Source organism: Equus quagga, chromosome 4 (genome assembly GCF_021613505.1).
Source record: "Equus quagga isolate Etosha38 chromosome 4, UCLA_HA_Equagga_1.0, whole genome shotgun sequence".
NCBI classification, from domain to species: Eukaryota; Metazoa; Chordata; class Mammalia; order Perissodactyla; family Equidae; genus Equus; species Equus quagga.
In genome coordinates this window covers 94,338,358-94,352,408 of record NC_060270.1, presented here as the reverse complement: position 1 = coordinate 94,352,408, position 14,051 = coordinate 94,338,358, and the positions used below count along the sequence as shown (strand labels likewise).

The window sequence follows — 14,051 nt, the reverse complement described above, 5'->3', positions numbered from 1 at the left end:
CTTAACAAACGCTCACCTTCTCCCAAAGATCTTGTGTTCTCTCGAACACGAATTAATCTGTTCTCTCCTATTCGTACTTGGGTTTGTATTTTTGTTGCAGTGCTTCACATGCTCTCCTCCCTAAGGTGGTTATTTGTATAACTGTCTGCCTCATTAGATAATGAGCTCCTGTTATGCAAGGAACACATCTTAGTCATCTTTATGCCTCCTGTTGCTCTTAGCACAGGTCTTATACATAGTAATTTTTCAACAAGCGTTTGTTAATTCGAATCCCATAGCAGATGACAGACAACGAACTAACGTTGTCAGGGCACCTATGAGTATGGTTGCTGTCTGGAGGGCCACTTACCTGCTCTGTCCTCTTGGGATACCCAGAACCTGGTAACAGCCATCAGTTAGATTCACTTGGTTCACATATATATTTTTAACTACACTTGGAGGGATCCTTTTTTTTGGAACTTCAGGCAATAAAGTGCATATTAAGAATGACCGAAGCTAAACTGTGGGATTAGAATCAAGCAGTTAAGCGTAATTTCACTCCCATGTATAGCAAGCTGCACAGACTCTGCAAGCTGTTGGCTACTGATTCTGGTCCCTTGTCACTGAGATTGGGTGGCACCCTCACCCTGGAGAAGGTAAGGATCATATCTCTGAGTCTTCTTCTTTCCAGGGCCCTTGTGCAGCACTGTTCACCGCTCCAGTACTGTTCTGTTTCTCAGGCCACCTCCACTGGAAGGTTCCTTCCTCATCAGAAGCCTTTTGATTCAGAATGAGGCAGAGGACTCTTGGTGTTTGTGTCTGCATTTGCCCTAAATTCCTCATTAAAGTACCAAGTCTCCCTGAACTGAATTTCTTGACTCGTCTCTCTGGTTCCCACTGCCTGTGCATAGGTGCTCACAGCCCGGAAAGGTGGAGGTGCCTCTCTCCTCCGTATCAGCCTGCCCCATGCTGGCTGTGGTTCTCAGGGTCGTCCTCTTCTGCACTGTGGGTTTCTCTGAGTTTTGTCATGGCAGCACGGAAAGAGTTTTATACGCCCTGAAGTATTGGAGGAAAGAGAAGAGCTTTCAGGATGAGCCCAGTGAGGAGAAAGCTTTCCCACTGAATGGACATCCTGTATCTCATGTTTTGTTATGAACCCTACTTCTCTTCTCAGGCCCACGCCTCACCTGAACTTGAGTTTTGCGCTATAACTATCATCACACCTAACAGAGACTATAGGATTTTGGTACTCAAATACTTATTAATTTATTTCAAATCCAGCCTTTGAATGATAAATGTATATGGTTCATGAATTTTTTCCTTATCTATTAAGATGCAGAGTGAGAGTGATAAAAAAAAGACCTATTTTTAATAAATTCACCACAGCTTTAAAACAGGAGTGTTTTCGTTTTTAAGCATGTGTTTCAAGGAAGCAAAAAGAGTGAGAAAACAGAGAAAAAATAAAATGTATCTAAGTAAAGCAACCACTGCCTTATTTTCCTCATTGAAATGACAAAAGGGCATACTCTGTGACCAGAGAACTCATATTCTGCTTTTAGAAGGGAAAAGAATGTCTTGTCTCTCAGAGGTGACTCTTTGAACCCATTTAGGACTCTAAAAATTTCTGATGGATCGGCTCATTTTATTGACAGGGCTGGCCTTGAAACCTGGGGTGTGGGTAGGTTAGCAGAGGACATGACTGTGCTCTGTGACTGGTCACTGCACCAAGCCCTGGCCATCTTGAAATGGGTGCTGGAGTCTTAAAGAGGAGGGCCACCACATCAGTCCTAGCTAGCGGACACATCACTTGGAGCTGCCAGGAAGCTCAGAGTAGAGAGTGGGTCAAGAGCATCATCCCCACATGCAAAGGACAGCAGTGTTGTTCATGGTTCTCTCTGACAAAAAACCAAAACTGACCATCTTCAGGTTATTCCTAGAGAGGGAATGCTTCCGGAGTAAACACAGCTTTTGCAGACAAAAGAAGAATCCAGTCAACTTGATTGTGAAATTTTCATTTTAGCCAATACCTTTCGTTGTTTCAATCAAAGTTCTTACTAGAGCATTTAATTCCTCCTCGCCTTGATTAATTTAAGTTTTACATCTCTATCCATTTTTTAGAGGAGTTAAAAATAGCAACTTGGGCTCACCCACGAAACAAAGAACCAGGAGAGATCCATCAGCTGAAGTGTACTTGCTAACTGTAAGTTCAGTGCTTACACTGTTTGTTCCAAGTGTGTAATCTTCATAGCAGTTCCGTAACTTGGATTAATATGCTCCTTTTCAGAAAGGGAACTGAGCATAGGAAGACTAAGTATCTTGTCCAAAAGCAAACATGTAGTAAGTGGCAGCCTTAGCGTTTCAACCCAGCAGTCTAGCTTCAAAGCCAAACTCTGAACTGCTTATTCTATTCCAGCTGTCATAAGAATAATCGCTCCCTCTCCTTATGTTTCCTAATGAAAAATAAAGGTGATTAGAATAAATAAAATGATGGTATCACTCCCAGACTCATTCTAATTGAAAATTTTATCTCTTAACTTTTTTTTTGTTTGTTTGATCCAAAAGTTTCTAACAGAAGAATGAGCAGATGTGGATTTCCTCTCTGACCACTCTGGGTGTATTAATGACCTAGTGGATAGGCCTGAAGGAAGGGGAGAGAAAATCCTTGAGTTTGATAAGTTCGATAAGGGGCATCACATTCTTAGAGTTGATTGTGTGTATTTTGATGTCAGTTCAAATGAATGCTCCATCACCAAGCACTTGAAGACCTAATTCCTGGCACTGTGAAGACATCTTTAAGAACAGACCTCAGAAGAATCTTAGAGATCATTCAAAAGATGCTCTTGCCTGAAATGCTCATCTTGGCTTCACTAGGTAATGGCTGGGTGACTTAGGGCATGTGGCTTGACCCGTCTGTAAGACTGCAAGAGAGCTTTGGAGAGAAATCAAGATAATACACTGGGAGTGAACATAGCATGCTCAGTAATTGTTAGTTCAACCTATATGCAGAAAGAGAGAGAGAAAGAGAGAGAAGGAGGCAGAGAGAGAGATTGATTCTACTTCTTTTGTGCCTCCAGCCTCTGTGATCTGCTCATCCAGCAGTGCCTACCAGCATCTCTGCTGGGGTTAGTTATTAGCTATTTGCAAGGGCTTTAGAGTCAATCAGATCAGAGTTCACCACACTTCACCACTTGTATGACCTTGGGCTTATTATTGGTGTCTCTAAGCCTTGTTTATTTTAGTGGGGGTAATGAACTCTACCTCTTTAAGATTTTCTGGTGACTAAATTAGATGACATCTGTAAAGTGCTGTTTTACTCTGATTAAAGCCTCATTTCCTAGTGCCAAAGGTTGAACTAAGAATAAGTTCTTTTCTTCTAAACTAATGAGCTCTAACACAGAATTATCAGATGGAAGTCAGGAAACAAGCCTTGCTTTCCTCTCCTCCCACTTCTGAACACATTGGGGAGGAAGGGCACTATGCCAGGGAAGCGTATGGGCTCTCGCCACTCCAGACTCCAAATGGGGTTGGTCCATGCTCCTGGGGAGGGCTGGGTGCTATGTAGTCACTATCAAGGCCCCGAAGAGCAAAGGACGGATAGCAAATGTGTAAGGAATACAGTGGCCTGGAGTACAAGCCCAGTGACATTAAACTGCTGGAGGATTCCTTCCTCTGTGGAGGTAACTAGGGGCAGGCGTTGCTCTTACCTAAAGCAGTAGGCATTCTGCATGTGCTTAAGGGACCCACCACATCTCTCAGATACCCTCAAATCAGTCATATCTTGTAATTCAAAAATAGCATTTGTATCCAAATTTAAACTACTACACTAAGTTATATCATCTTATTTTTAACTTAAGACCTGCAGGCTTTACAAATTTAGGAGATTATCTGGTGACCAAAGAGAAAAACTCACACTAACCTAGCCTTTGTTGGAGCCCCCAGACGTTTCATATGGGTTGTTTTCCAAAGGCCACAATTAATAAAAGTACTTAACACTAATCACGGGACATAATAAGTACCCCATAAATCATAGTTTTTTTTGTTTTTGATATTATAATGATTACTAATATTTAATATTGTCTATCAAAATCATCATTTGAGTTTAATGCAAGTGATTTCAAGCTACATAACATTTTGTAAAAAAGGTACATATTTATTTACATTATATATACAAATATGTAAATGTATGTATATAATATTATTTTTTTAATTAGTCAAGGTAAAAATTCAAACCATACAGAAAGGTATAAAGTGAAATGTAAGTTTATTTCCCTCCTTCAATATATATGTATATTAACATATATTACCACATAATAGACTCTCAATGTATTTATTTTAACACAATTTTAAAACAACATGCTAGATTATTTTACAATTTGATCTTATGACTTAACAATTTTACATGTAATTATTTAGGGGTCTGTGTCATTCTTTTTAATGTCTACATCCTATTCTGTTTTATGAGTGAGCCATACTTTTGAAAAACATTTCTTCTATGGCTAACATTTAGATTCTTTCTGACTTTTTTACTATCATAAGTAACACTTTAGTGAATATTCCTATATGTATATTTGTACATATATATTTGATATAGGTATATCTGTAGGTTAAATTTCTTTAGGTAGAATGGCTTGGTTAAAATTTATGTCTATTTTAATTTTGATTGTTTTTGCCTAATTACCTCCAAAAATATTATACCAGTTTACATTCTTACCAACATTATGTGTCTGTTTACCATATCTTCACTAGTACTGGGTATTATCAAATGTTTTGATCTAATAGGTGAAAGTAGTATCATATTTTAATTTGTATTTCTTTACTTAGGAAAAAGGCTGAACCTCTTTTCACGTGTTCAGTGCACATTCTTGCTCCTTTTTCTGTTTCCTGTTTTTATTCCTTTCCCATGCCATGGGTGAAGAGGTAGGTTGTTCATCCCTTTCTTATTAATTTGTTAGAGCTCTTTGAATATGAAGAACGTTAAACCCAGTTCGCTTGTGACAATTTTTTCTTTTATTGTCATTCACTTTTTGACTGATGAACTTTTTTTCCTAGAGAAATGTTTAAACTTTTTCTGTAGTCAAATTTGTCCATCTTTTCTTTTCATTGCTTCTGCACATTTTGGCATACTATTTTAAAACTTTAGCCATAGTTTCTGGTAGTAGTGGGGTGTGTGTATATATGTTACATATATACGTATATATAATTATATATGTATATAATTTTGCCTTTAAATCTCTTCATCTGTAATTCATTTTTGTATAAGAGATAAAATAGGGATCTGCCTTTTTTTTTCCATTTGGCTAGCTAAGTTCCTCAAGACTGTTTATTGAATAATCACTCTTTTCCCATTGATTTAAAATATTTCCTGTATCATGTATTATCGATATATAGGGGTTGATTTGTTGTCTCTGTTATTTCATTGCTCTGTGCCAATACCAAACATTTTTAATTTCTTTAGTTTTATATTGTTTTAATATCTGTTTAAAAAGGCTAATTCTTCTTTATTCTAACATTTTTTCTGAAAAATGTTTGAGTATTAATTTTTCCAAATCAACTTTCATATCATTTTGTCAAGTTGGCATTGACTTTGTTTTTTACTGTTCTTTCCAGCGTGGTTTCCAGCAATGCCTGGAGGCAGGAAGTGTATACTTCCTTTGGGTGAAGTCTGGGCATTGCTAGGCACTGCATTTATGTTTTTCTCCCTCCCTCTGAGGCCTCCTCATTCACTCTTCATTCGGTGGATAGTTTTAAGCTCCTGTGAGGTGCAAAGCTTTGTGCTGGGCCCTCTGAGGACAACAAAAGCTGATAGATGAGACATGAGCTCCACCTGAGTTGGTGTGCGAGCTTCACTCTGGCTTCTGTTATACCTGTAGCCGTCTCTAGGAGAAGCATGTCTGTTCTTGAGACACACCTACGTTCTTTTAGCTAACACGCCTTCCCTTAATAAGGAACTTTATGAATAAGAAATATTTCCAAAGAATTAAAGATAATTTTTCATCAAACAGTTTCTGAGTCTACAGAAATGACACACGAACGGGTTCAAGTTCTTTCTCTACTTTCTTCTTCTCTTTTAAACCAACCTATAGTATTCCTGCCTTTATATGCCAGAAGGGGAAGTCTTTTTTTTTCTTTAAAGATAAAAGTGATTGCCTGAAGCTACTTTCAGCAGAAACATATTTACTGTTATGGTATCTCTAATATGACTCTCAAGAAAATTGACCACAATGTAAAAGTAGTGTTTTGTGGGCTACATTGTAAACCATTCTCAGGGAACGTGAGATGGAAGCACTTCTCAGTCAATCGCTTTTCCAGAACAGTCATAGAGGTCCACATTTACAAGAAACTATTAGTCTCCTCATCAGTATGCAGCTCTGCATCTACCGGCAGCACATGCAGGATTTCCCGAGCAAATACTGACATTTCCTTCTTAATATCTCTGCTGAAACTAGATTAGTGCAGCTCGAGCTGCTGCCCTTGAGTGAAGACCTTGTGCTGTGGCTAATGCTTACAGGTGCCAGCCCTGGAATCAGCCAGGTGTAGCTGCCCAGGCACTCACGTGTGTCACATGGATTGGTCAGAAGCTCTCTCTAAATTTTGACCAGGCAGGGCTGGTTCCTGGGGTGGCTGCTCAATGTCCCATGATGTTTTTTCTGTGGCCTGTATGTGGTAAAGCTTGATTGCTTGAGGCCACCTTCTCCCAGCTGATGATCACTTTCCCTTTCTCAGAAGGAGAATGAGCTCCATAATCTCACCATCCCTACCATAAGGATAAAGTTCTTATTGAATGCAAAAAATGATCATGACTTCTTTCAACATCTGTTACTCTTTAGTCTCACAGAAGGGTTTTGATTTATTGCTAATTGTGTTCATTGATGTAGTACTTCTTACATATTTGTACAATATTATGCACTGATTATCAAAGCAGTTTTTGCCAAAGGGCATCCATATAAGGTAATCTTTGTCTTTTTTTGTTCTCCCAGCGTATTAGGTTGAACTACATAAAATTGCAATTCTTATAGTAACCCAATATAAAAGGAACATGCCACCTGTTACCACCGTGACCATTGATTTAACTTGTAAATCTGCTGTTAGCCCACATTTCAACTTCTCTTTTCCCACAAGCACCTAAGGGGCCGTGGCTGGTACAGATTTCCCATCCGTTTCCATCTGGACCTTTTTGTCCCCTCCCTCTTTGTATTGTGAAGTCAGTTGAAATTCTTCTGCTGTTATTTTATCTTCATTAATGGGGCTCCTTGGACTGGCAGTTGAAAGAAATACCTATCCAAAATCAGGCAATTACAGAATTGCCAAACTAGTCAATGTAAGAAGAAGGGTAAAGTTGGCTAAGTTTTCTAAATGAATATTACTTCCTTTTAAGTAAATTCCATAAAACACTTATAATAGAACCCATTAATTTGGATTCCATTAGTGAGAGAATTCAGACAAAGCCTGTACTTTGTTTTTAACAATATATTTATATATAATTATAATTGAATTATAAGAAATACTCTGTAAAGCAGTAGTGTAAACACAATTGGAGGAGTTATCACTTAAGAGAAAAAGAAAACTCTTAAGGGTCCCTTAGAATCTCCTACCAGTAACTAAACTGCTGAGTGAAAATCCTGTCTTTAAAATAGAAGCTCAAAGAAATTCACAAACCAAAACCTTGATAATCTAGAGATACCGTGTGGACTTAAAAATAGCAAATATGTCTTTTGAAAAGCAGTCTGCAGCTCACTTTCATGTTCTCGGATTACTGTTTATTTACCTACATCCATCATTCCAAATTAGTGAGATTTTGGTGCATGAACAATGTTAACAAAATAGTGCAGAATGTTGTTTTGTTGTACTGAAGGCAACTAAAATGTTTGACATTTTAATGTAAGTTTTTGCATCAGATTTTGTAGGGGAAATGAAAAAAAAAGAGTCGGCCCCCACTCCTGCCCCTGCGTGGGGCCCTCTGATAGTGTCGGGGAAGTTCTTATTGCCTGTCTGAGCCTCAGATGCTTCATCTTTAAAATGGGGATAATCATAACCTACTTCATCGGATTGATGTGATAATTCAGAGTCCATAAGTTAGTGACTCACATAAAGCGACAGATGAGTAAACATTCATTCTCTTCCCCTTCTCATTATGGCCTTATAAGAACATACTCCTGTGTTGCCCTTGACTGCTCTTTGAAGCATAAAAATGAAGCTTAATCAGATTAATGGCTGCGATTGAACTTTAGGTCTTCTGTCCAATAAAAGTGGACTGCAGTGGTTATTAAGCAGAGCTTGTTTTATTCTTTCAACTCACATTTTTCAAGACCTCCTATTTACAAGAAACAGTACAAGATAGCTTAGAGCAAAGTTAAGTTGTCATCTCTAAGGTATAATTTCAAAAGTTCCTTGTTCTGCGAAAGTGCTGGAAATGTATACATTATCCAGTGCTCTGGGTTAAGCCATTTAAAACCACAATCCTAAAAAAAAGATCTCAACGTTATAGGGGTGGGATTGCTAACAATGAACATCACATCAAGTAAGCATAAACCTTGGTCAATTAACCAACTACCCTGGAAGAGCTTAAATCATGGAACAAAGAATAGATCGATTTTGATGGGAATGAGAGTGCCTTTGTTTCAGCAAACTTGAGGTTCTCCTGTGTGCCAGACCCTGCCCAGGCCTGTATACTTGGAGACGCAGCCTGGACCTTGCCAGGCTTGGTACCCTAGCAAAGAGCTCTGGATGTGTTTGGAGAAAAAGCATCTGCAAGAAAGTGAGAGGCTGGCCTGTAAAGATAAAGGTCGCCTAAGAGACCTTTTTACCCAGGGCAGCTTTGTGAGTGGGTTATTCACCCATCCACCCTGGGAAATCCGGGAAAGCATTGAATGAAGGGCTTTGTTCCTTCTGCCGTGTGGAAGAGTGCATCATCGGGTCATTGCGAGCTCAGTGGAGAGACAGGCTCAAATCCATTGGGGGGTTATATGTTTCTCTGGACATTCCACTGTCACTTAGTCCATTTAATTCAACTATTAAAATAACCAAATTTATACCCAAGTTTAACATTTACTTGCCTGATCTGGAAGTGAAACTGACATTTGGAGTGTCTAGTACTGCGCTAGTTACACATGTGGGGTATTTAAATTTAAATTAATTAAAATGAAATGAAATTTTAAAAATTTAAAAATTAAATTTGAAATTCAGTTATTCGCTCTCACTAGTCACATTTCAAGGGCTTCATAACCATAGGTGACTAGTGGCTACCATATTGGACAGTGCCTATACAGAGTATATTCGTCATTGCAGAAAGTTCTCTTCAACAGCACTGCTTTAGTATGTGCCAGCATTATGCTTGTACACTATGCTGTACCATGTATCTTGTTAATTCCCAAAAATAACCCTGAAGGGTTTCATGACCATTTTGCAAATGAGGAAAGAATCTCAGAAATGTTCAGCAGTTCTCCTCTCAGGTAGTGGCCACTACAGAACCTGACAGATGGTCAGTGTCCAGTGAATGAATGGACAGCTAAGCTAGGAAGTGAGGGTCCCACTGACCATGACTGACAAGACTGACCATGAAACCCAATAGTTCCGACAATAGCAAGGTTCTATCCAGTATTAATGCATTTTAAAATCAAACATTTGTATAGTCTCCCTTCTCTTTGCTCTAATTTCATGACATATCTAAATACTAAAATTACTCATAAAAAGAGAAAGTCTATTTAAGTTTAAAAAGGATAAGTGGATAACCGGGTCTAGAGGTGGGAATGGAGAGTGACTGCAGATGGGTGTGAAGTTTCTTTGGAGGTGGTAGAAATGTTCTCATATTAGATTGTGGTATAAATTGTGTTCTATAAATTTGTAAAAACCATTGAATTGTACATTTAAAATGTGTGAAAATTATGATATATGAATTATACCTCAATAAAGCTTTTTTTTTTAAGATTTTAAAAATTTTTTCCTTTTTCTCCCCAAAGCCCCCCGGGTACATAGTTATGTATTTTTAGTTGTGGGTCCCTCTAGTTGTGGAATTTGGGACGCCACCTCAGCATGGCTTGATGAGCAGTGCCATGTCTGCGCCCAGCGTTGGAACGGGCGAAACCCTGAGCCACCGAAGTGGAGCACGCAAACTTAACCACTTGGCCACGGGGCTGGCTCCTATAAAGCTGTTTAAAAAAAAAAAAAATGATATAAATCCCAGAACTCTAGAGTAGCCAAAAAGTTAGTGTTGAAAAATCTGCCAGGGGCTGGCCCCATGGCCGAGTGTTAAGTTCATGCGCTCTGCTGCAGGTGGCCCAGTGTTTCGTCGGTTCGAATCCTGGGCGCGGACATGGCACTGCTCATCAAACCACGCTGAGGCAGCGTCCCACATGCCACAACTAGAAGGACCCACAACTAAGAATGTACAACTATGTACCGGGGGACTTTGGGGAGAAAAAGGAAAACAATAAAATCTTTAAAAAAAAAAAGAAAAAGAAAAATCTGCCAAAAACTTTAATTAGTGAGTCAAAGATTAACTGCTGGCATTTCCTGAATTTCCCCCATGATAGTGAAAGAAATGATGTTTCATCTCAAATCAAGCACAGGGAAACTCTACAAGGTATGTATTATTATCCTCATTTCACAGGGGAGGAAATTGAGACTCAGAAAGTTAAATTAGCTTGCCCGAGATCCACAACCAACAAGAACTGGCAACAGTGTCAAACCCAATACTGCTTGGCCCCAAAAGCCATGGCGGCTCTCCCACCTACATCATGCCCCCTTTCTTTGGCATGAGAAGAAGCCCTTCCATTGTTCGACTTGAGATCACTTTCCTTCTCCCAGGACAACAGTAAACTGATTTTCTAATGTTTCCAGCGGCGTTTTGTATTTTGTACTCAAGAAGATTCATGAAAAGCATGAGGCTGGAATCTGTTTTCGATATTGAATAAGAAAGAAAAAGGAGTCTGGGCCTTATGTTAATGGAAAGATACGGGTTTCTTTCTTTTGATGTTCAATAGGGTACATTATTTTATAGCTTTTAAAATGACATATATATATATGAAGAGACTTGGATCAATGGTTTCCCTTTTTTTCCCAACTTAGTTGGTTCATTGGAGACTCCAAGATGTGACTTGTAATGGTGTCTGCTTAGGAATTTTTGAGAGACTAGCCACTGTGCTGCCTCTTGCACGTGGCTTAACAGCCCAGGTTTGGCTCAGTTGATACATTGGTTAGCTCGCTCCTTGCCTAATTTATGAAATGGAATTCTGGAAAATGAAAAGCTGGTGAGATTGCAGTTTCCAACTTTGACCAGAATTAGTAACCTTTACATCTTCAGTTCTGTCCTCTTAGCATCCAGCATTATTTTCTTCTTGCTATTTCCCTGTTTATGATCATAAATGTTTAACCAGATCCTGGAAAATCCTGCTGCAAACCTCCAGTCTTACTTACCAAGTCTGCTATAGCCCCTTCCCTTCCTGATCTTTCTTCTTGTCCAGCCCAGCAGTCTCCTCTTGCCTCTCTGGCTCTCTTGCTCTTCTCTCTGTGCCTTTGTAAATATCCTGGATCCTTTTCTTTTCCTTTTTCCTTCTTTTCTCCTGGGATATGTCTATACTCTCTTTTAACCAGTTGAAGCAAACTAAAAATAAATAAAAACAAGAAAACAATTCTGTGCCAAGCCAGCAGAATATGTCTATGGACCAAATTTGGGCTCTTGATGTTGGACCTCTGCTTTCCCTAGGACCGAGAGAGACAACAGCAATCATTTCCATATTCAAAGAAATGTAGATGTCATTGAAAAAAACCCAGAGTAAGCATTGTGGTGATATAAGGCTGTAATTATGAAGATGGATATCACAGTGCTTTATTTTTCTCTCTACCAGTATTCTTAGAAATAGAGAAGTAAACAGAAGCTTCTGCTTTTACATATTTGGCAATACTAGAGCTTTTAAGTGATTTTGAAATTCTTACAACCTTGTTCACATTTCAAATAAAATTCATTTGCAGGAGTCCTTCAGTCATTTTTTGTGCGCTCAGAGATGACTGAATGCCAGGATTTGAAAAGTCATTAAGGTAGTTTCAGGAAATTAGCCATCTCCTAGTGTCAACAGTAGATTGTGGATTTTAGCTGTTTGACTCACTGCTCCAGAGGTCAACCTGCTTTCTCGTGAACTGTAATCATTAGCCTTCCTCAGCACGTGTTTCCAAAACAAGGCAAGTGCCTCCTTCCATGATCACTTTAGGGTCCCGACATCTTCACGCAGCCAGTCCACCACCTTAAAATGATTACTGTACATATCGCATTTCAGCAAAGTATCACCTAGAACTAACTCAAAACTGTTTTCATATATATTTTAGAAACGTTGTTTCTTTTCTCTCTTACTCTGGATTTTATGTATGGTACCATAATTTGGACCAAAGATGTGTTCTGAGAGAACTCTCTGTTTTGAAGGATTTCAATGTAGCTCTTTTTTTAAGCAATGAATGCATCTATAAAATGGTCACCCTGTATTTATCCATTTTGTAGGTCCAGATTTTTGCCTGGTAGATTTGCACAGAGGAATTTGGTTATAATTTGATTAACAAATGTATTTCCTCTGTAAAGAGTACTTTCAAAAGTGCTGCATAAAAGGCGTAGACTTGGACACGTTGCAGTTATCAAACTTAGAGTGTAATTATTTTGCAATATATAAGTGTTTCAAATCAACACATTTACACAATGTTATATGTCAGGTATATCTCAACAAGCTGGGGAAAAAAAACTTACAATGTTTTCTATGCAGTAAATACTATAAGAAAAATGGATACATTTTAAGATGGGCTTTTGGCCATATATATGTTATAATTGAGTTGAAAAAGGATTAGAATCTCAATTCATTTTTTAAAATTTAATGTAGAAATGTCAGCACTAGAAAACGGGGGTGAGAATGGCTGTTTATTATGTGCCTACTATGTGCCAGATCCTGGAGTAAATATTTTATTATCAAGCGCAGCTCAGTGTAGCGTTTGAAACTGCTGGCTGTAAGGCCGGAGTATGGAAGTTTGAATCCCAGCTTCCCACTGCCGTAAGGATTCAGTGAGATAAGGTGTGCAAAGCACCTGGTCCCATGCTGGTGCTATCGTGAGGGCTCAATAGATGCTAGCTGTTCCTTATGTCTTATGTCATTTAATCCTGTGAAGCAGACAATGTCACATTGTACAGATGAGAAGACTGAGGCTTGGAATGGTCTAGTAACTTGTGTAAAGTTTTCAAAAGTGAGTTTTGGAGGCAGAATTTAGAACCAGGGTTCTACTGGGTACCCTGATAAAACCTCTAACTAGGAGTTAATTGTTCTAGACTGCCAGGAAAATCTGTGCTAGGATGTTTTATGGTGGGAGAGATCACCCCAGCTAGAATGATACCCTTCACTGAGAGGCAGAGCTACCCTTACAGGCAGCAAATTCACAGATAATGTATAAGCAAACAGGCCCTAACATTTCTAAGTTTAGAAAAACTTCCGAAGGGCCCATTTCAGCAGACAGCCAGTCTTAGAGTTCTTTTTTTTGTGATGGATAGCAAATTCTCAGCTATATGGATAGGTTTATGCTTTTCAAAACCTGTGCATGATTTATGAAACATGCCTATCGATACTTCTGCTGTGTAAATATCATCATCTATGCAAATATCAGCTTCTAATGCCAGCTTAAGGAATTTGTAAGGATGATGTTCCTTTAGCAACCAGAAGGCAAACTTCCAGGGTTGGGTTCTTTTGTTTATTTGTTTGTTTTTTATTTTCATCTCTTCTTATGGAGTGAGCACCAAGAGATGAGGGGCACCCCCAGTCCCTTGGCCGTATTACTCAGGCTGGATTTCAGTGTTATTCAAATAGCCATTCTAGGCATGGGCTTCATTTGAGGACATCCTTGTTTTCATCCTCAAGGTTCATGGCTTGGTGGCCATGGTGACCAAGTGTGGCTGCTGCAGGATGATTGAAGTTTTAATAGTGAAAGAGTTCAATGGTGTCAACATTGGAACTGGAAAATCAGTTTACTATTGCAGGCTTCTGCTTTGCTGTGTTAAAATCTTAGACAAATCGATCATCTGTAACCCAAGATACAGATAGGATTTAGCT

General features: G+C 38.9%; 1 protein-coding gene across 1 annotated transcript in view; it reads left to right on the top strand.

Annotated features, from left to right (window-relative positions):
- The window catches only part of CACNB4 (calcium voltage-gated channel auxiliary subunit beta 4), a 236,232-nt gene that overhangs the window by 173,210 nt on the left and 48,971 nt on the right, over nucleotides 1-14,051 (top strand). The gene's annotated exons all lie outside the window — the stretch shown is intronic.